The sequence below is a fragment of the Ceratotherium simum genome, unplaced genomic scaffold (genome assembly GCF_057802395.1).
Source record: "Ceratotherium simum simum isolate JZ-2026a unplaced genomic scaffold, ASM5780239v1 HiC_scaffold_43, whole genome shotgun sequence".
Taxonomy (NCBI): Eukaryota; Metazoa; Chordata; class Mammalia; order Perissodactyla; family Rhinocerotidae; genus Ceratotherium; species Ceratotherium simum.
Window position 1 is genome coordinate 5,682,452 of NW_028261259.1, and position 21,711 is coordinate 5,704,162.

At 36.9% G+C, this 21,711-nt stretch overlaps 1 long non-coding RNA gene across 4 annotated transcripts in view; it reads right to left on the reverse strand.

Moving 5' to 3' along the window:
- Positions 1 to 16,822, reverse strand: part of LOC147911472 (uncharacterized) — a 52,713-nt gene extending 35,891 nt beyond the window's left edge. Inside the window, exon 1 of one of the 4 annotated variants that reach the window (XR_015550837.1) lies at positions 16,734 to 16,822. This is a non-coding gene — a long non-coding RNA (uncharacterized LOC147911472). Of the gene's footprint in view, positions 1 to 16,624 lie in introns of all 4 variants that reach the window. The other 3 variants (XR_015550839.1, XR_015550840.1, XR_015550838.1) reach the window with 3 other exon arrangements.
- Between the last annotated feature and the right edge of the window lie 4,889 nt (positions 16,823 to 21,711).

Genomic DNA, 21,711 nt, shown 5'->3' on the forward strand with positions numbered 1-21,711 from the left:
ATCTGACAATGCCAATCTGACACTTCCCAAGGCAAGGATGACTCAGACACTGTTGGCGGGAATGGAAATTGTTAAAACTTCAGAGGGTGATTTAGCTGCAGCTCGTCAAGTTGCAGATGCACATCAGCCTCTGGCCCAGCAATCCACTCACAAGCAGGTGTCCATTCTAAGGAGTCCAGGTGTGGTCGAGGAGACACAAACACAAGTATAGTCATTAAACATGGTAGGGGAATGAATTAATTGTGGTTAGTAGTTATTTAAAAAAGAAAGGAAAAATGCATATGGGAAAGAATCAACCCTGCTGGCTACATATATGATCTGGGAAGGTAACTCATTGGTTTGTCTACAGCACTGTACTAGGAATCTGGAGACAAGCATCTGAGCATTTAGTTCCAACTCTGCCACGCAGTAGCAGTCAGACTATGGATGACTTAACTTGAGAAACCTCACTTTCCATTTCCTGGAAAATGAAGAGATTAGGCTCTACAACCACTAAAATTATTTCCAACTCCACAATTCTATGATTCAATAAGTCAACAATCAAAAATTATATTCCAATTTACCTATGTTGAGAAACTGTTTTTCCCAGACACCCTGAAATCAGAAACTATCAGGGAAATAGGACATCTTAAAATATTGATACATAAAATGGCCCAAATTTATTAGTACGTCTATGACTAGCTGTTTAATCAAGATCATAACTCAGAAAGAGCATATAAACAGCGAAACCCACCATATTGACTTGGGTCACCCTCAGGTAACACATATGTCCTCTCCCATTTTAACATTCCAAAACAAATTCACCATACTAATGTAGGAGATCAAGATTTGACCATCCTAAAATATATCTCTTTACCTTGATTGTTATCTCTGAGGGACATTTGACCTCCCCCACTCACTGCCTAAAAAATTTGACATGGTGGCTCCTTCCTGGAACAGATCTATCATGATGGCTATAAAGATAATGTAGGATAGAGATTACAATAGAAAAGGCACCAACAAGCCCCTCTTATCAGAAGTTCTGTCTCTCTGGCCACATTCTCTAGATGGCCCTGCTAGGAGTTGCCAGACAATCACTTACATTTATAAGGGAAATCTCCATTTATAAAGGTATCTCCCTCTGTTTTGGAAAGAGGGGGGGATGGCCTCATTTCCAGAGGCTTATCAATGTAGAAGGTGAGGCATTAAATCTGCATAATAACCTTACTCTTGTTTACTGTGCTTTAGTGGTAATTTCCTATAACTGACCCCCCCACCCCCAACATCCTCCTTTGTCATTGGCTGAACATGGTATTTAAGAAGAAAATTTCTGCTACTGTGTTAAAAAACGCAGTGTCCCTGCTTTCTCCCATGTATACATGTTATTAAACTTGATATTATTTTCTCCTGCTAACCTATCTTGCTAATTATTTGCCCAGCCATAAGAACCTTAAAGAAAAGGGCAGAGGGAGATTCTCTCTCTTTCCCTGACAGTTTTGGCGTAGTCGCCAGGAGCCACACTGGCTGGCAAGTTGCCTTCTCTGGCTGGAAGACCTGCCTTCTCCCTGCACTACTGCAGATGATGAAATACGGGAACGCCTGACGAAAGCCGGCAAAAGGTAAGACTTCTTACTATGTCAGCCTCCCGGAATATCTATCTTCAGAGTCCAGCGGAAGGAAGTGGTGAGAATTTTTTCTTTCTAAATTTAGATTGGCAGGAGAAAATATTTGGGAAATTAGTTTCTTGTGCTTTTAGTGACTCTTGGTTTAAATTTGGTAGAGTACTCTTGGTTTTCATCTTGATCCATTTTTCTCCCAGAGATAGTCTCTGTTTTTCTCTTTTGTCTTTGTCTTTGTCTTTTGTATCGTGTGTCATAAGAAGGAAATACCATAGGGTAGGACGCAAGCATAGGCCCTATAAGCCTGCTGTCCGGGCCGGCCCCACAGACTGGTGAGTTTGCGGGTTTCACCAGACTGGCGTCTATTTAGACAAACTTTGCTGTGGGTTAATATGCACATGAAGTGAAGGCCATTGCCAAGGGCATCTTGGAAGCCAAAAAGGCCGCAAATTTGGTGGGCACGGGTCGAGCCGTTAAGAGCCATTAGGGCACTCGTCACTTTCAGAAGACTCCCATGACAGGATAAGTTGGGTCACGGAACGGGGTAGATGACACAGGTCTCCCGCCAACTGCAAGAAAATGTCCGTGCAACGACGAGGTACTCTTTAAAGCACACAGTCCCCAACCCCGCGACACCTCCCCCCCTAGGTATTATTCTGGATCCAAGAGAACTAAGGCGTGGCTAAAGCTGTCATTGTGCACATAAGAAAAAAGAAAAAACCGGATGAGGTTTTTTCCTTCTGTCTTGTTCTGTGTCCTGAGAAAACTTGGCTTTGTGACCAGTGAGAATATTCTCCTTGGTCTCCACCATATGGAAGGTGCATTTACCGGGGTGACCCTTGGTGGCCAGTCGAGTAGACTGGGGTTCTGAACTGTCTCTTTGTCTGGCTGTGCCAAGCTCTCAGGGGAGTTTGTCATAAAGGGCCCAGTCCATAAGGGCTTTTGTCGTCTTAACCTTAGTTGCTTGTTAGTGCTGGAAAAATCCCATTCCAGTATCATCTGCCCGGTGTCACAGATTAGCGGGTCTGTGACTGGAGGCATCCCACACTATTGTGGGAGACCGGAGACACCATTTTCACTACACCATCCTTACCGCCTGTGCAACGAATGTCTTTACTATCTCTGAACATCTTTGGGAGTGAATTCTGTGGATCATGGGGGCTACATCATCTGCGCCCTCATCAGGGACGCCTCTTCTGTCCATGATAAAGATTTATTCTAAGCGTGGAAAGTTACCTCTGGGTCTTTCCTTAAAAAGGCTTATTGGATTAAATCACTATTGGAATAAATATACAAATGAAGATCTACTCGTCAATGGCCAGATGACAGATCCTTTAAATTGGAATAAATTATAATTGGAGAAAAAAAAATGTTTTGAGAGCTCTCACATAATTATTTATTTGGTACCTAGGAAAAGGCCAGAAAAAAGAAGGGAAAAATTTGACTAGCCTTAAGACCTTGACTCAGGTTACAGTTAAATTGAGAACATGTAAAAATGTAAGTGTTGATAAGATTATGAAGGTTAAAATGTTTGAGCTAAGTTTATATTAAGAGGTTACATCAACTTTGCCTGAGTATGTTTTAAAATGTCTGACTGGGAATGCTTCCCTTGTCCAAAATTAGAAGACCAAGACCTATTGATAAATTTCTTAATGATAACTATCTTTAAAGTTATAAGAAGTGATAAAATTTACATAAAATTTTGTAGAAAAAAACTGATGTTATTTCTATTACTTAACTAGTTAACAAAAATAATAATTTAAATGATGGCTAATTTTATCTGAAGTCTTATAAAGTCTTGTAGGCAATCTAAAAAATTATTGGGAATAAGTAACTAAATAGTTGTAAAAAGGATGAATGTTGGATAAAATTTAAACAATTATACGTTATGGTGGTTACAACTTCCAAACTCTTTTTGGTGACTTAAAACTTTAGAGTTTTGCAAAAATTTATGACAAAAATTCTCTGAGTATCATCATTTCCAAATAAGATAAGATATTAGACACTGATTGCTAAACTTACGTTTGTACACTTTTGGCTTTTCATTACAAGAAAACTATAAGGTGTTTTGACTAAAGACTCTCACAGACTGAAAGTGAAGGGATGGAAAAAGATACTCCACGCAAATGGCAATGAAAAGAAAGCTGGGGTAGCAGTACTCATACCAGATAAAATAGACTTTAAAACAAAAACCGTAAAAAGAGACAAAGAAGGGCATTACATAATGATCAAGGGAAGAATCCAAAAAGAGGATATAACACTTGTAAATATCTATGCACCCAATGTAGGTGCACCTAAATATATAAAGCAATTATTAACAGACATAAAAACAGAAATAGACATTAACACAATAATAGTAGGGGATTTTAGCACTCTACTTACACCAATGGATAGATCATCCAAACAGAAGATCAATAAGGAAACATTGGCCTTAAATGACACACTAGAACAGATGGACCTAGTAGATATATATCGAGCATTCCATCCAAAAACCGAAGAATACATGTTCTTTTCAAATGCACATGGAACATTCTCCATGATTGATCACATATTAGGCCACAAAACAATTCTCCATAAATTTAAGAAGATTGAAATAATACCAAGCATCTTTTCTGACCACAACGGTATGAAACTAGAAATCAACTATAGGAAGAAAATCAGAAAAGCCACAAATATGAGGAGATTAAACAAAATGCTACTGAACAACGACTGGGTTAATGAAGAAATCAAAGAAGAAATCAAAAAATACCTGGAGACAAATGAAAATGAAAATACGACATGCCAGAATTTATGGGATACAGCAAAAACGGTTCTAAGAGAGAAGTTTATAGTGATACAGGCCTATCTCAACAAACAAGAAAAATCTCAAATAAACAATCTAACAATGCACCTAAAGGAATTGGAAAAAGAAGAACAAACAAAGCCCAAAATCAGTAGAAGAAGGGAAATAATAAAAATCAGAGCAGAAATAAATGAAATGGAGACCAAAAAAAAATATAAAAAATTAATAAAACCAAGAGTTAGTTCTTTGAAAAGATCAACAAAATTGACAAATCTTTAGCTAGACTCACCAAGAAAAAAAGAGAGAAGGCACAAATAAGTAAAATCAGAAATGAAAGAGGAGAGGTTACAACAGACACCTCAGAAATACAAAAGATTATAGGAGAATATTATGAAAAGCTATATGCCAACCAATTCGACAATCTGGAAGAAATGGATAAATTCTTAGAATCATACAACCTTCCAAAACTGGATCAAGAAGACGTAGAGAATTTGAATGGACCTATCACCAGTAAGGAGATCGAAACAGTAATCAAAAGCCTCCCTAAAAATAAAAGTTCAGGACCAGACGGCTTCCCTGGTGAATTCTACCAAACATTCAAAGAAGACTTAATACCTATCCTTCTCAAACTCTTCCAAAAAATTGAGGAGCGGGGGAAGCTCCCTAACTCATTCTACGAAGCCGACGTTACCCTGATACCAAAACCAGACAAGGACAACACAATAAAAGAAAATTACAGGCCAATATCACTGATGAACATCGATGCAAAAATCATCAACAAAATACTAGCAAATCGCATACAACAATACGTTAAAAAGATTATACACCATGATCAAGTGGGATTTATTCCAGGGATGCAGGGATGGTTTAACATTCGCCAATCAATCAACGTAATACTCCACATTAATAAAATGAAGAATAAAAATCACATGATCATCTCAATAGATGCAGAGAAAGCATTTGACAAGATCCAGCATCCTTTTATGATAAAAACTCTGAATAAAATGGGTATAGAAGGAAAGTACCTCAACATAATAAAGACCATATATGAGAAACCCACAGCTAATATCATCCTCAATGGTGAAAAACTGAAAGCCATCCCTCTAAGAACAGGAACCAGACAAGGATGCCCACTGTCACCACTCCTATTTAACATAGTACTGGAAGTCCTAGCCAGAGCAATCAGGCAAGAGAAAGAAATAAAAGGGATCCAAATTGGAAAGTAGAAGTGAAACTGTCACTATTTGCAGATGACATGATTTTATATATAGAAAACCCTAAAGAATCCACCAGAAAACTTTTAGAATTAATAAACGAATATGGTAAAGTTGCAGGATACAACATCAACATACAAAAATCAGTTGCATTTCTGTACACTAACAATGAAGTAGCAGAAAGAGAAATTAAGAATACCATCCCATTTACAATTGCAACAAAAAGAATAAAATACCTAGGAATAAACTTAACCAAAGAGGTGAAAGATCTGTACACTGAAAACTATAAAATATTTCTGAAAGTAATTGAAGAAGACACAAAGAAATGGAAAGATATTCCATGCTCTTGGATTGGAAGAATTAACATAGTTAAGATGTCCATACTTCCTAAAGCCATCTATAGATTCAATGCAATCCCTATCAACGTTCCAACAACATTTTTCACAGAAATAGAACAAAGAATCCTAAAATTTATATGGAACAACAAAAGACCCTGAATTGCTAAAGGAATCCTGAGAAAAAAGAACAAAGCTGGAGGTATCACACTCCCTGATTTCAAAATATACTACAAAGCTATAGTAACCAAAACAGCATGGTACTGGCACAAAAACAGACACACAGATCAATGGAATAGAATCAAAAGCCCAGAAATAAACCCACACATCTATGGACAGCTAATCTTTGACAAAGGAGCCAAGAACATACAATGGGGAAAAGAAAGTCTCTTCAACAAATGGTGTTGGGAAGACTGGATAGCCATATGCAAAAAAATGAAAGTAGACCCTTACCTTACACCATACACAAAAATTAACTCCAAATGGATTAAAGACTTGAATGTAAGACCTGAAACTGTGAAACTTCTGGAAGAAAACATAGGCAGCACGCTCTTCGACATCAGTCATAGCAACATCTTTTCAAACACCACGTCTGACCGGGCAAGAGAAACAATAGAAAAAATAAACAAATGGGACTACATCAAACTAAAAAGCTTCTGCACAGCAAAGGAAACCATCAACAAAACGAAAAGACAACCTAACAATTGGGAGAAGATATTTGCAAACCATACTTCTGATAAGGGCTTAATCTCCAAAATATAAAAAGAACTCATGCATCTCAACAACAAAAAAACTACTAACCCAATTAAAAAATCGGCAAAAGACCTGAACAGACATTTCTCCAAAGAAGATATACAGATGGCCAACAGACACATGAAAAGATGTCCAAAATCACTAACTATCAGGGAAATGTAAATCAAAACTACAATGAGATATCACCTCACGCCTGTCAGAATGGCTATAATTAACAAGACAGGAAACAACATGTGTTGGAGAGGATGTGGAGAGAAGGGAACTCTCATACACTGCTGGTGGGAGTGCAAACTGGTGCAGCCACTATGGAAAACAGTATGGACATTCCTCAAAAAATCAAAGATAGAACTACCATATGATCCGGCTTTTCCACTGTTGGGTATTTATCCAAAGAACTTGAAAACACCAATTTGTAAAGGTACATGCACCCCTGTGTTCATTGCAGTGTTATTCACAATAGCCAAGCCAAGACTTGGAAGCAAGCTAAGTGTGCATCAAGGGACGAATGGATAAAGAAGCTGTGGTATATATACACAATGGAATACTACTCAGCCATAAGAAACGATGAAATCCAGCCATTTGTGACAACATGGATGGACATTGAGGGTATAATGCAAAGTGAAATAAGTCAGAGGGAGAAGGTCAAATACCGTATGATTTCCTTCATTAAGTAGTAGATATAACAACAGTAAACAAACACATAGGGACAGAGATTGGATTAGTGGTTACCAGAGGGGAAGGTGGGAGGGAGGAGGGTGAAAGGGATAATTCGGTACGTGTGTGGTGATGGGTTGTAATTAGTATTTGGGTGGTGAACATGATGTAATCTATGCAGAAATAGAAGTACAATGATGTACACCTGAAATTTTTACAATGTCATAAACCAATGTTACTGCAATAAACAAAATAAAAGGTGTTTTGGGTCCATTGGTAAACATGTGTTTTATTAAAAGATTGTACTATAAAATAACATATTTCTAGAAGTTATAATGTGTTTATAAATTTTCCAAGCCACAAGATACTAATGCAAAAAAAAAGTTTATAATTGTTTACTTAGTTTTTACTTACAAATTAAGGTTTCTAATGGTTAAAATTTCTAATTAATATATGTGATTGAAGCTACTAAAAAATTAAAAAAATATATGTCTGTGTACAAAAAAATAAGATGTATAAACGTACAAAAAATGGAAATGTTTTGTTTGGGTGATTAAGAAAAATAAATTTGTCCTCAAGTACTAAGAAGAAAATAAAAAACATGGGACAAATTCTGAATGTAAAAAGAAAGTTATAAAAGGTGTGGAAGAGAAATTCTAAAAAAGGAGTTTTTGCATGGTCAAGTTGGCTAAGATTAAAATAAATTTAATTAAGTAAATGAGTTTTAATAGCAGAAGTAAGCTGGTACAAAATTAAAATTTGGTCTTCTGTCCCTTAAATAGATAATTTGCTTAAACTTGATAAAGAGGTTACAAAAGATTTTTCTTTACCTTTCGGTAAGTCTACCTAAAAGACAGAAAGAAAAAAAACTGTTAATTTCCTGTGTTCAAAAGACTGAGGTCTCTCTATTTAGGCTTTTTGGACTGTTAATGCTCTGTTTGCTTTGATTTTTTATATTTTTGAACAACTTCCCAAAATTCATATCTTAAATAAAGTCTTTTTTTTCCTTTGGAAATTTTCAAAGAGCCCTAAAACTTCTCAAAAAAATTTGCTCTCTTCCTATAAGGAAAAAGATACTAAACTTATTAGGCTTATTCAGCATGTTAAATTACATGAAAAGCATTGTCAGACAAGTGATGATAAGCCTCCTTATGTGGTATTATTTGGGTAAATGTTATTGATATAGGTGTTTTAAAATTGGATAACATTAGTAAAATTCTAATCTGTCCTGGTTATCAGTCATAATTCTGGTTATTATTATTTTAAAGTGTTATATGTCATAAAATTCACCAAATTTCTCTGTCAATTGCCATTTTGAGGTCTTGTTGTTTACAGACATTTCTTTGCTCTAAGGCTTTTGCAAAATGTTTCAACTTCAAAAAAATTCATAAACAAGACTCTGACATTTACACTGGAGTACAGGTTTCTGATAAACTGTCTGATCATAAAACTGAACTGGGTAAGAAGTTACAGAAATCTGTTAGAGAGACTGATAACTTCATAAAGCTGCTAACAAAAAGATTGATATCAAGAATAGATTACACAAGACTAAATAAACTGGTAAAGATGATTATAATTTTTATGATTTTTCACTTAAAATATTGCTAAATTTTTAATGTTTTGTTTTTTTCAGATTTAAAGAAAACTTTTTCTCTTTTCTCCAGAGCCAGCTATGACATAACAATTTAATAAATGATACTATTATAAGCAAAATTAAAATATTTCTCTTTTTCTCTCTACCTGATCCCTCCAAATTTAAAAACTCTTAGTGAGTAAATATTGTTGTTTTCATGGCAATATAGTTATTTACATAAGTTCAATAAAAATCTGTTCTCCTTATAACAAGACACAATTAAAAACACTAGTTATATTACCAAGGCTGTGACTAAAACATCATATTTACGATATAACCATACAGCTTTTGAAAAATAAAGATTAGACTTTATAAAATAAAGCCACATAAAAATATTGGCCTAGTACCTTATGTTCCAAACAACACTTTCCAAGATAAATAAAAAATGTCACTTAGCTGACAAGTACAAAAAACCTCAAAATATTTTAGAAAAACCTCAAAAAAAGTTCACCCAAATCTATAGATAAGATAAAGTCTGATGACAAAATCCTTGGCTTGGCTTTCCTGGCCTAGAGAGGCCTTTAAAGTTAAATTTGAAATTCCTTATAAAAAGTTCCAACAAAGCAGATTTAAAAGAGCCTATGTGATCAATTGCTATTCTTACTATACTTATATAAATAATTGGGCCAACTCTATTAGAACTAGACTTATTTTACAAACTAGTTAGTTTTAATTTGACTATCCTTGATAAAAATGAGGGTGATTTAAAAAAAATTATATTTCAATAAAAACTATAATGTTGTGGGGGGAAGGGGGAGAATCTCCCTCTGCCCTTTTCCTTAAGGTTCTTATGACTGGCCAAATAATTAACAAGACAGGTTAGCAGGAGAAAATAATACCAAGTTTAATAACATGTATACATGGGAGAAAGCAGGGACACTGCGTTTCTCAACACAATAGCAGAAATTCTCGTCTTAAATACCATGTTCAGCCAATAACAAAGGAGGATTTTGGGGGTGGGGGGAGTCAGTTACAGGAGATTACCACTAAAGCACAGTAAACAAGAGTAATGTTATTATGCAGATTTAAGACCTCAGCTTCCACATTGATAAGCCTCTAGAAATGAGGCCATCTCCCCCTCTTCCCAAAATAGAGAGGGAGATACCTTTACAAATGGAGATTTCCCTTATAAATGTAAATGATTGTCTGGCAACTCCTTGCAGGGTCATCCAGAGAATGTGGCCAAGGGGAAGAACTTCTGATAAGTGGGGTTTGTTGGTGCCTTTCCTATTGTAACCTCCATCCTATATTATCTTTACAGCCATCATGATAGATCTGTTCCAGGAAGGAGCCACCATGTCAAATTCTTTAGGCAGTTAGTGGGGGAGGTCAAATGTCCCTAGAGAAAACAACCAAGGTAAAGAGATAGATTTCAGGGTGGCTAAATCTTGATCTCCCACAGTCCCGCCTTTGAAACTACAAGTTTCACAGTCCTTTTGAAACTTAAAGTAGTTTCATAGTACAGAATTTGGGTTGGTAGATTGTTTCATCTCACTGAACACATTTATTAGTCCTGATAATAGATCAGTTCAATTAAGTTCATTTTAGAAGGTGGTGATGTAGGTGGGCTATCAAGATTACGCCTATATTATGGAAGCAAGCAATCACGTATTTAATAGAAACATTTCTATGTAAACAAAAGAAAAACAAGATTAATGGTTGGAGTAAATTATAAACCAGTTTCTGAGGTCAGAGGACAGCCATTTAAGATGATTTTTAGATGTCAGCGACAAAGTATCTTTTTCAGTTTCAAATGTCTCTGATGGTGTCATCAGGTAATCTCTTAAGTTTATATCAAGTCCATCAGCTTCAATTTGTAAGGCTTCAGGAAAAAGGGCAGGTTCAGTTTTCAGTGATTTCAAATGAAAATGATGGAAAAAATCAAAAATGTTAGTTTGGACACCTGTAGCCAGATATTTCAGGAGACTGGAAGAAATCAGGATCCAGTCTAGTCAACAGATATAAAACAAAAACCTCAAAAGACAATTAACAAAACTAGGATCTAATATCCGCAAATTTATACTGAAATAGTGTTTACTGAAATATAATTTTGCTCTCTAAAATCACCCTCATTTTCATTAAGATAGCCAAATTAAAACTAACTAGTTTGCAAAATAAGTCTAGTTCCAATAGAGTTGGCACAATTATTTACATAAGTACAGCAAGAATAGCAGTTGATCACATAGGCTCTTTTAAATCTGCTTTGCTGGAACTTTTTATAAGGAATCTCACATTGATCTTCAACGGCCTCTCGAGGCCAGGAAAGCCAAGCCAAGGATTTTGTCATCAGACTTTGCCTGTAATACCTACAGATTTGGGTGAATTCCTCTCCTCCGAGGTTCCCCCCAAATATTTCGAGGTTCCTTGTACCTGCCAGATAAGTGACATTCTTTACTTGTCCTGGTAAGTGCTGCTTGGAACATAAGGTACCAGGCCAATACTTCCACGTGGCTTTTCATAAAGTCCAATCTTCATTCCTCAAAAGCTGTATGGTTATATCGCAAATATGATGTTCCAGTCACAGCCTTGGTAATATAACCAATGTTTCCAATTGTGTCCTGTTATAAGGAGAACAGATTCTTATTGAACTTATGCAAATAACTATATTGCCATGAAAACAACAATACTCACTTACTAAGAGTTTCTAAATTCGAGGGATCAGGTAGAGAGAAAAAGATAAATATTTCAATTTTACTTACAAAAGTATCATTTACCAAATTGCTATAAATCATAGCTAGCTCAGGAGAAAAGAGAAAAAGTTTTTCTTAACTCTGAAAAAACAAAACATTAAAAATCCAGCAATACTTCAAATGAAAATCATAAAAATTATAATTATCCTTATCAGTTCATTCAGTCCTGTGTAATCTATTCTTGATCCCAGTCTTTCTGTTAGCAGCTTCATGAAGTTATCAGTGTCTCCATCAGATTTCTGTAATTTCTTACCCAGTTCAGTTTTATGATCAGAAAGTTTGTCAGAAACCTGTACTCCAGTGTAAATGTCAGAGTCCTTTCCATGAACTTTTCAGAAGTTTAAACATTTCGCAAAAGCATTAGAGAAAAGAAATAAGTCTAAACAATAAGACCTCAAAATGGCTATTCACAGAGAAATTTGGTTAATTTTGTGACATACAACACTTTAAAATAATAATAACCAGAATTATTATTGATAACCAGGACAGATCAGAATTTCAGTAATGTTATACAATTTTAAAACACCTATGTCAATAACATTTGCCCACATAATACCACCTAAACAGACATCATCATTTGTCTGACAATGTTTTCCATGTAATTTAACATACAAAATAAACCTAATAAGTTTAGTATCTTCCTCCTTATAGGTAGAGAGCAAATTTCTTTGTCTTCCTCCTTATAGGAAGACAGCAAATTTCTTTGAGAAGTTTCAGGGCCCTTTGAAAATTCTCAAAGAAAAAAAGTAAAAAAAAGACTTTATTTAAGATATGAATTTTGGGGAAGCTTGTCAAAAATATAAACAGTCAAAGCAAACAGAGCATTAACAGTCCAAAAAGCCTGAATAGAGAGACCTCAGTCTTTTGAACACAGGAAATTAACAGTTTTTTTTTTTTCTTTCTGTCTTTTAGGTAGACTTACCCAAAGGTAAAGAAAAATCTTTTGTAACCTCTTTATCAAGTTTAAGCAAATTATCCTTTTGAGAGACAGAAGACCAAATTATAATTTTGTACCAGCTTACTTCTGCTATTAAAACTCATTTACTTAATTAAATTCATTTTAATCTTAGCCAACTTGACCATGCATAAAACTCTTCTTCCAGAATTCCTCTTTCACAAACCTATAACTTTCTTTTTACATTCAGAATTTGTCCCATGTCTTTCTTTTCCCTCCTATTATTTGAGGACAAATTTATCTTTCTTAATCAATCAAACAATTTATTTCCATTCTTTGTACCTTCTTTATGCATCTTACTTTCCTTGTACACAGACATATTTTTCTTAATTTTTTAGTAGCTTCAATCACATATATTAATTAGAAATTTTAACCTTTAGAGACCTTAATTTGTAAGTAAAAACTAAGTAAACCATTATAAACTTTCTTTTACATTAGTATCTTGTGGCTTGGAAAATTTATGAACACTTACTTCATCATTTCTGGAAATATGTTACTTTATAGTACAATCTTTTAATAAAACACATGTTTACCAATAGACCCAAAACACCTTTCAGTTTTCCTGTGATGAAAAGCCAAAAGTAGACAAACGTACATTTAGCAATCAATGTCTAATATCTTATCTTATTTGGAAATGATGATACTCAGTGAATTTTTTTCATAAAATATAGCAAAACTCTAAAGTTTTAAGTCACCGAAAAGAGTTTGGAAGCTGTAACCACCATAACACATAATTATTCTTTAAAGTTTATCCAACATTCATCTTTTTCACAACTATTTAGTTACTTATTCCTAATAATTATTTAGATTGCCTATAAGACTTCATAAGACATTAGATAAAATTAGCCATCGTTTAAATTACTATTTTTGTTAACCAGTTGTGTAATAGAAATAACATCAGTTTTTTTGTACAAAATTTCATGTAAATTTCATCATCTCTTATACCTCTAAACATAGTTATCATTAAGATTTTTATCAATAGGTCTTGGTCTTCTAATTTTGGACAAGGGAAGCATTCCCAGTCAGACATTTTAAAACATACTCAGGCAAAGTTGATGTAACCTCTTTATATAAAATTAGCTTAAACATTCCAACCTTTATAATCTTATCAACACTTACACTTTACATGTTCTCAATTCAGTTGTAACCTGAGTCAAGGTCTTACGGCTAGTCAAATTTTTCCCTTCCTTTTTCTGGCCTTTTCTTAGGTACCAAATAAATAATTATGTGAGAGATCTCAAAACATTTTTTCCCCCAATTTAGAAGTTTTCCCAATTCAAAGGATACGTCGTCTGGCCATTGACGAGTAGGATCTTCATTTGTATATTTATTCCAATAGTGACTCGATCCAATAAGCCATTTTAAGGAAAGACCCGGAGGTAACTTTCCACGCTTACAATAAATCTTTACCATGGACGCAAGAGGCGTCCCTGGTGAGGGCGCAGATGATGTAGCCCCCATGATCCACAGAATTCACTCCCAAAGATGTTCAGAGAATGTAAAGACCTTGGTTGCACAGGAGGTAAGGATGGTGTAGTGCTCCGGTCTCCCACAATGGTGTGGGACGCCTCCAGTCACAGACCCGCTAATCTGTGACACCAGGCCGGCGATACTGGAATGGGATTTTTCCAGCACTAACAAGCAACAAAGATGAAGATGACAAAAACCCTTATGGACTGGACCCTTTATGACAACCTCCCCTGAGAGCTTGGCACAGCCGGACAAAGAGACAGTTCAGAACCCCAGTCTACTCGACTGACCACCAAGGTGCACTCCGGTAAATGCACCTTCCGTATGGTGGAAACCAAGGAGACTATTCTCACTGGTCACAAAGCCAAGTTTTCTCAGGACACAGAACAAGACAGAAGGAAAAATCTCATCCTTTTTTTTTTTTCTTATGTGCATAATGACAGCTTTAGCCATGCCTTAGGTCTCTTGGAGTCAGAATAATACCTAGGGGGGGAGGTGCCGCGGGGTTGGGGACTGTGTGCTTTACAGAGTACCTCGTCGTTGCATGGACATTTTCTTGCAGTTGGCGGGAGACCTGTGTCATCTACCCCGTTCCGTGACCCAACTTATCCTGTCACGGGAGTCTTCTGAAAGTGGCGAGTGCCCTAATGGCTCTTAACGGCTCGACCCATGCCCACCAAATTTGCGGCCTTTTTGGCTTCCAAGATGCCCTTGGCAATGGCCTTCACTTCATGTGCATATTAACCCACAGCAAAGTTTGTAGATGCCAGTCTGGTGAGACACGCAAACTCACCAGTCTGTGGGGCCGGCCCGGACAGCAGGCTTATAGGGCCAATGCCTGCATCCTACCCTATGGTATTTCCTTCTTATGACAAAAGACACAGACAAAAGAGAAAAACAGAGACTACCTCTGGGAGGAAAAGGGATCAAGATGAAAACCAAGAGTACTCTACCAAATTTAAACCAAGAGTCACTAAAAGCACAAGAAACTAGTTTCCCAAATATTTTCTCCTGCCAATCTAAATTTAGAAAGAGAAAAAATTCTCACCATTTCCTTCCACCAGACTCCGCAGATAGAGATTCCAAGAGGCTGACATGGTAAGAAGTCTTACCTTTTGCAGGCTTTCGTCAGACGTTCCCGTATCTCATCATCTGCAGTAGTCCAGAGAGAAGGCAGGTCTTCCAGCCAGAGAAGGCAACTTGCCAGCCAGTGTGGCTCCTGGCGATTACAACAAGAGGGGAAATCTCCCTCTGCCCTTTTCCTTAAGGTTCTTCTGGCTGGCCAAATAATTAACAAGAGAGGTTAGCAGGAGAAAATAATACCAAGTTTAATAACATGTATACATGGAAGAAAACAGGGACACTTCGTTTCTCAACACAATAGCAGAAATTTTCATCTTAAATACCATGTTCAGCCAATGACAAAGGAGGATGTTGGGGGTGAGGGGAGTCAGTTACAGGAGATTACCACTAAAGCACAGTAAACAAGAGTAGGGTTATTATGCAGCTTTAAGGCCTCACCTTCCACATTGATAAGCCTCTAGAAATGAGGCCATCCCTCTCTCTTCTCAAAACAGAGAGGGAGATATCTTTACAAATGGAGATTTCCCTTATAAATGTAAATGATTGTCTGGCAACTCCTCGCAGGGTCATCCAGAGAATGTGGCCAGAGAGACAGAACTTCTGATAAGAGGGGCTTGTTGGTGCCTTTCCTATTGTAATCTCCATCCTGCATTATCTTTATAGCCATCATGATAGATCTGTTCCAGGAAGGAGCCACCATGTCAAATTCTTTAGGCAGTTAGTGGGGGAGGTCAAATGTCCTTCAGAGAAAACAACCAAGGTAAAGAGATAGATTTCAGGGTGGCCAAATCTTGAGCTCCCACAAATATATTTTTTTAATCAGAAATATTAAAACTAATGATTAAACTAAATGATTAACTAAATATTAAAACTAATGGCAACTAACGACCTGTTATCTTTCCCTATGGTTTATCTTTTCTAGAATATCATATAAATGAATCCTATCGTATTTGGCCTTTTGACTTTTCACCCTATCAGTCAAATCAAAATTTGAAAATTCCTTTTCTATGAGCATTCCAAATCTAAATTCTTACAATTGTAAATGAATATGGAGACAAAAGACACACTACATACTACTTCCAAAAACCTCCTTCTTATCCGATTTTAATTCTATCACCAACTGCCAAGAAAAATCTTTCCACTGATACCAAAATTCCCTACACATTATGTCAATCATCACTTATCAGTCATCAGTCTATGATAACAGAATGTGAGTTATTATTAGGAAGCTACATAATTTGCACCAAAGATTGTTTAAAGCTCCTTTCATTAAATGCAGTTTACAATAAGGCAGAGGGACTGGCCTGCCAGGCGGTGCTCCTCTGCTCCTCCAAGGGACAAAGTTGGGTTCCCCCGCCTGGGGCAGCCCGCCAGCAGCCCCAGCCCCCGCCCCCGACACTACGCTCCCGCCATCTGCAGCGGAGATCTCCACACCGAGCCCGCTGCCCACCGCCTACCTTGGCGCCACTCCTGCCCAGCGTTCCTTCACACTACAGAAAGGAGAGCTCCCCAGCGCTGAAAATCCTGGAGGAAGGATCCAGAAATCGCCAATACCCCCACACAAACCTCCGAGGCAGCCACGTCCACACCAGGGACCCCGCCTCCAGTGCACACTCTCCGGGGCTCTCCAGCTCGCCGGCCCCTCTGCTGCTTTGAGCATCCGTCCTGCGCATGCTCAGGCATCTCCGAGGATACAATGGGAACTGCTGGGGTGGGCGCGGGAGGGGTTGGGGACTGAGGTGTCCCTGAGAGGGAAGGTGGAGCGGGCTGTCCCTCTGCAGCTCTTGACTCTGCTCTCCCTGGATGACTGTCAGCTCCTGGAGAAGATCTGCCTTCCCTTGAGGCGGCTCCTCCTGTCCTGAGAAGTGTGTCACATGAACTAACATTTGTTTCAAAAAGAACGATGACATCCTTAACACCTGATGTGTCGTGTCCCCAGAAGAATTCTCTGCTTCCCCAGAAAACTAGACAGCGAGCAGCTGGGACCGTGTTCTGACCCAGGAAGGAAGGATGCTGAGGGCACAGCTGTCTCCCCTCTGCGGGCTCCTTCCTCTGATTTGTGGCCTTGATGGGGCTATAGCGTTGGGGACTCGTGCAGGTGACAACGCTCAAGGGTTTGCCCATGGTATTACGTTTCTTATGATTTAGTCGTTAAAACGGGAAGCTAGCTGTCAGTTTTTCCGACGATTTCACTCGCAGAAATGTCTTTGGACAAAGAAGTTTGCTTAATTTCTGATTTTTATAATCAATAACAATAATTAAAATACTTATTTTCTTAATCTCATTGGCATGCTAAAACAAACAAGTCACTTGGTTTTCACCAAATTGGCCACATTTTCATTAAAACTCTGGGAGTATTGCTGTTTGAGGTAAAGAAAGCATTTGGGAATAACAATTACCTTCAGATAGTAGCTTCCCAGATAAATGTACAAACACATAGTTATGAGCCCTTTTGAGGGGCCTGGGAAATCCAGTTTGAGTTCTACAATGTATCATCTGAAGGTTAAATTAGTAATTTTCTGAGGAGTTTGCAAGTAAATGTTCATGTCGCCTTCATCAAATAGGTCTGGTGATTTAAATGAAGGTTGAGCTTAATGATAAAAGTTTTCAAGAGACTGAGAAATATTAAGTAAATGTACTAAAATCAAAAAGGTGCAAATCAAAGTAAAGCCTGCCATTATCCTCTTTAAAACAGAGTCACAGTAGCACTATTGTCAAGGTATGAGAAGGAATAGAAATGCTTTATAAAGTCAATTCTTCACTTCCAAAGGACCTAAAGTGACATTCTAGAAGTCTCCACAGTCTTTCACTCATCTAGATTAAAATTGCTCAATTTATATTTTAAAGACTAATGAATCTGAGGGCAAAATATTCAAGGTCAGTGTTTAATTGTTTTTCATTGTTGCAAAGTACATGGGTATAAAGTGTGGCTGAAATCCATGGTCTTGGAGAATAAAAATATATAGAACTTATTTATCACTCTCACAGCATGTCCTGACTTAATCCTACAAATGTCCCAAGAGTAAAACCTCAGTGAATTCCATTCTGTTCTTAGATATGACATCTTTCATTCGTAATGAATATTCTCAAATTAGGCTCTAGCTAGTAATTATGTTCCTGATGCAAATATGCAATAAATAAGAATCCATGCGTGATTAAATTTGGCTCAAGAGGACTACTTAGAGCCCAACTTTGTTTTATGCTTTGCTTTTCTTTATCGATTTTTTTCTTTCTCCTCAGCAGAGTCGGCAGATAGATGACACAGAATGCTGAGAGACGGGAGGGCAGAGTCTTGAAGAATGTGGGATTTCCTAATCTTCCAGATCTTTTTTATCTTTAAAATTCTACGATTTTTCTATTTATATAGAGGTTCATTTTTTTCATTATTTCTAATAGTGATCATAATAGTGAGACTAACAAAACTTAACACTTGTGGGACTTTTTTCATCATAAAAATTTATGTTATTCTGACAATTGTTAATATATTAAAAAGCGACTAAGAGCTAATCTGATGCTCAGAGGATTTTTAGGTTAGTGAGACTGTTCTGTGCATAATGGTGGCTACATGTCACTATATGTGTGTCAAAACCCATGGAACTGTACAACACAAAGTGTGACCCTTAAACTAGAGACTGTAGTTCATAACAACGTTTCAATATTGTTCATTCATTGTAACAAACGTATCACACTAATGCAAGGTGTTAATAATAGGGGAAACGGGGCTTGGGAGAGAGGAGAGAGGCAGTGCGGTGGGTGTATGGAGCTCTATGTACTATCTGTTCAATTATCTGTAAATCTAAAACTGTACTTTTTTTTTTTTTAATTTTTTGTTTATTGCGGTAACGTTGGTTTATAACATTGTAAAAATTTCAGGTGTACATCATTGTACTTCTATTTCTGCATGGACTACATCATGTTCACCACCCAAATACTAATTACAACCCATCACCACACACATGTACCGAATTATCCCTTTCACCCTCCTCCCTCCCCCCTTCCCCTCTGGTAACCACCAATCCAATCTCTGTCCCTATGTGTTTGTTTATTGTTGTTATTATCTACTACTTAATGAAGGAAATCATATGGTATTTGACCTTCTCCCTCTGACTTATTTCACTTTGCATTATACCCTCAATGTCCATCCATGTTGTCACAAATGGCTGGATTTCGTCATTTCTTATGGCTGAGTAGTATTCCATTGTGTATATATACCACAGCTTCTTTATCCATTCGTCCCTTGATGGGCACTTAGGTTGCTTCCAAGTCTTGGCTATCGTGAATAAGGCTGCAATGAACACAGGGGTGCATGTACCTTTACAAATTGGTGTTTTCAAGTTCTTTGGATAAATACCCAACAGTGGAATAGCTGGATCATATGGTAGTTCTATCTTTGATTTTTTGAGGAATGTCCATACTGTTTTCCATAGTGGCTGCACCAGTTTGCACTCCCACCAGCAGTGTCTGAGAGTTCCCTTCACTCCACATCCTCTCCAACACATATTGTTTCCTGTCTTGTTAATTATAGCCATTCTGACAGGCGTGAGGTGATATCTCATTGTAGTTTTGATTTACATTTCCCTGATAGTTAGTGATTTTGGACATCTTTTCATGTGTCTGTTGGCCATCTGTATATCTTCTTTGGAGAAATGTCTGTTCAGGTCTTTTGCCCATTTTTTAATTGGGTTGGTAGTTTTTTTGTTGTTGAGATGCATGAGTTCTTTATATATTTTGGAGATTAAGCCCTTATCAGATGTATGGTTTGCAAATATCTTCTCCCAATTGTTAGGTTGTCTTTTCGTTTTGTTGATGGTTTCCTTTGCTGTGCAGAAGCTTTTTAGTTTGATGTAGTCCCATTTGTTTATTTTTTCTATTGTTTCTCTTGCCCGGTCAGATGTGGTGTTTGAAAAGATGTTGCTAAGACCAATGTCGAAGAGCGTACTGCCTATGTTTTCTTCTAGAACTTTCACAGTTTCAGGTCTTACATTCAAGTCTTTAATCCATTTGGAGTTAATTTTTGTGTATGGTGTAAGGTAAGGGTCTACTTTCATTTTTTTGCATATGGCTATCCAGTTTTCCCAACACCATTTGTTGAAGAGACTTTCTTTTCCCCAATCTATGTTCTTGGCTCCTTTGTCAAAGATTAGCTGTCCATAGATATGTGGGTTTATTTCTGGGCTTTCGATTCTATTCCATTGATCTCTGTGTCTGTTTTTGTGCCAGTACCATGCTGTTTTGGTTACTATAGCTTTGTAGTATATTTTGAAATCAGGGAGTGTGATACCTCCAGCTTTGTTCTTTTTTCTCAGGATTCCTTTAGCTATTCGGGGTCTTTTGTTGTTCCATATAAATTTTAGGATTCTTTGTTCTATTTCTGTGAAAAATGTTGTTGGAACTTTGATAGGGATTGCATTGAATCTATAGATGGCTTTAGGAAGTATGGACATCTTAACTATGTTAATTCTTCCAATCCAAGAGCACGGAATATCTTTCCATTTCTTTGTGTCTTCTTCAATTTCTTTCAGAAATGTTTTATAGTTTTCGGTGTACAGCTCTTTCACCTCTTTGGTTAAGTTTATTCCTAGGTATTTTATTCTTTTTGTTGCAATTGTAAATGGGATGGTATTCTTAATTTCTCTTTCTGCTACTTCGTTGTTGGTGTACAGAAATGCAACTGATTTTTGTATGTTGATTTTGTATCCTGCAACTTTACCATATTTGTTTATTACTTCTAAAAGTTTTCTGGTGGATTCTTTAGGGTTTTCTATATATAAAATCATGTCATCTGCAAATAAAACTGTACTTTTAAGAATAAAGTTTTTTAAAGTTTTTTTGAAAGGCACCGAAAGGTAAGCTAACACTGTAGGGCATCTATTTTGTGCAGAAGGGCAAAGAAGAAGTTGAAATGATTTAAAAAGTTCACCTTGTGAAGGTTTGAATTGTGGTGTGTTTCTGAAGCCTTAGACAAGGGCAGGACATAGAATTTGAGACATGGATGAAATAAATGAGAAGGAAGACATCAGAGTGATCAGAGCTGATCAAATAAATTTAGGACAAATTACTAAATTGGATTTGTTTTTATTTTCTTTGCTTTCTAGAAATCTTACACCTTTCTATGAAAGCCACACGTGCACAGTGTCCACAGGTATGTTTCCTACCGAGCGGCACCTGCTTCTCTCCCTCTGCATCTTCTATTCCTTTCCCCCTCCTCTCACTACCTCTGACTGATGGTCGCTGTTTCTATCTCCCTTCCTTACTCTCCATCTCTCCTGTTTGTTTCTTTGTTTGTTTCCTTTATCTTTGTGTTTTCTTCCTCCTCTTACACATCAGACTAACCATAACCTTCCTGGTCATTGTTTAGTTCCACTGAAATAACTCAGTGTTTTCCATCAAGAAATGACAGATCAGTGTTCTGGGAAAAATTTCTCTATTTCAGGTACTTCACACTCAATCTGAAGCAGGAAAATTTCTTGAATGTTGAATCAATTTTTTATATTTTTTTCTTTTTTGAATCCAAATTTCAGAGCTCCTGGTCATATTGGAAAAA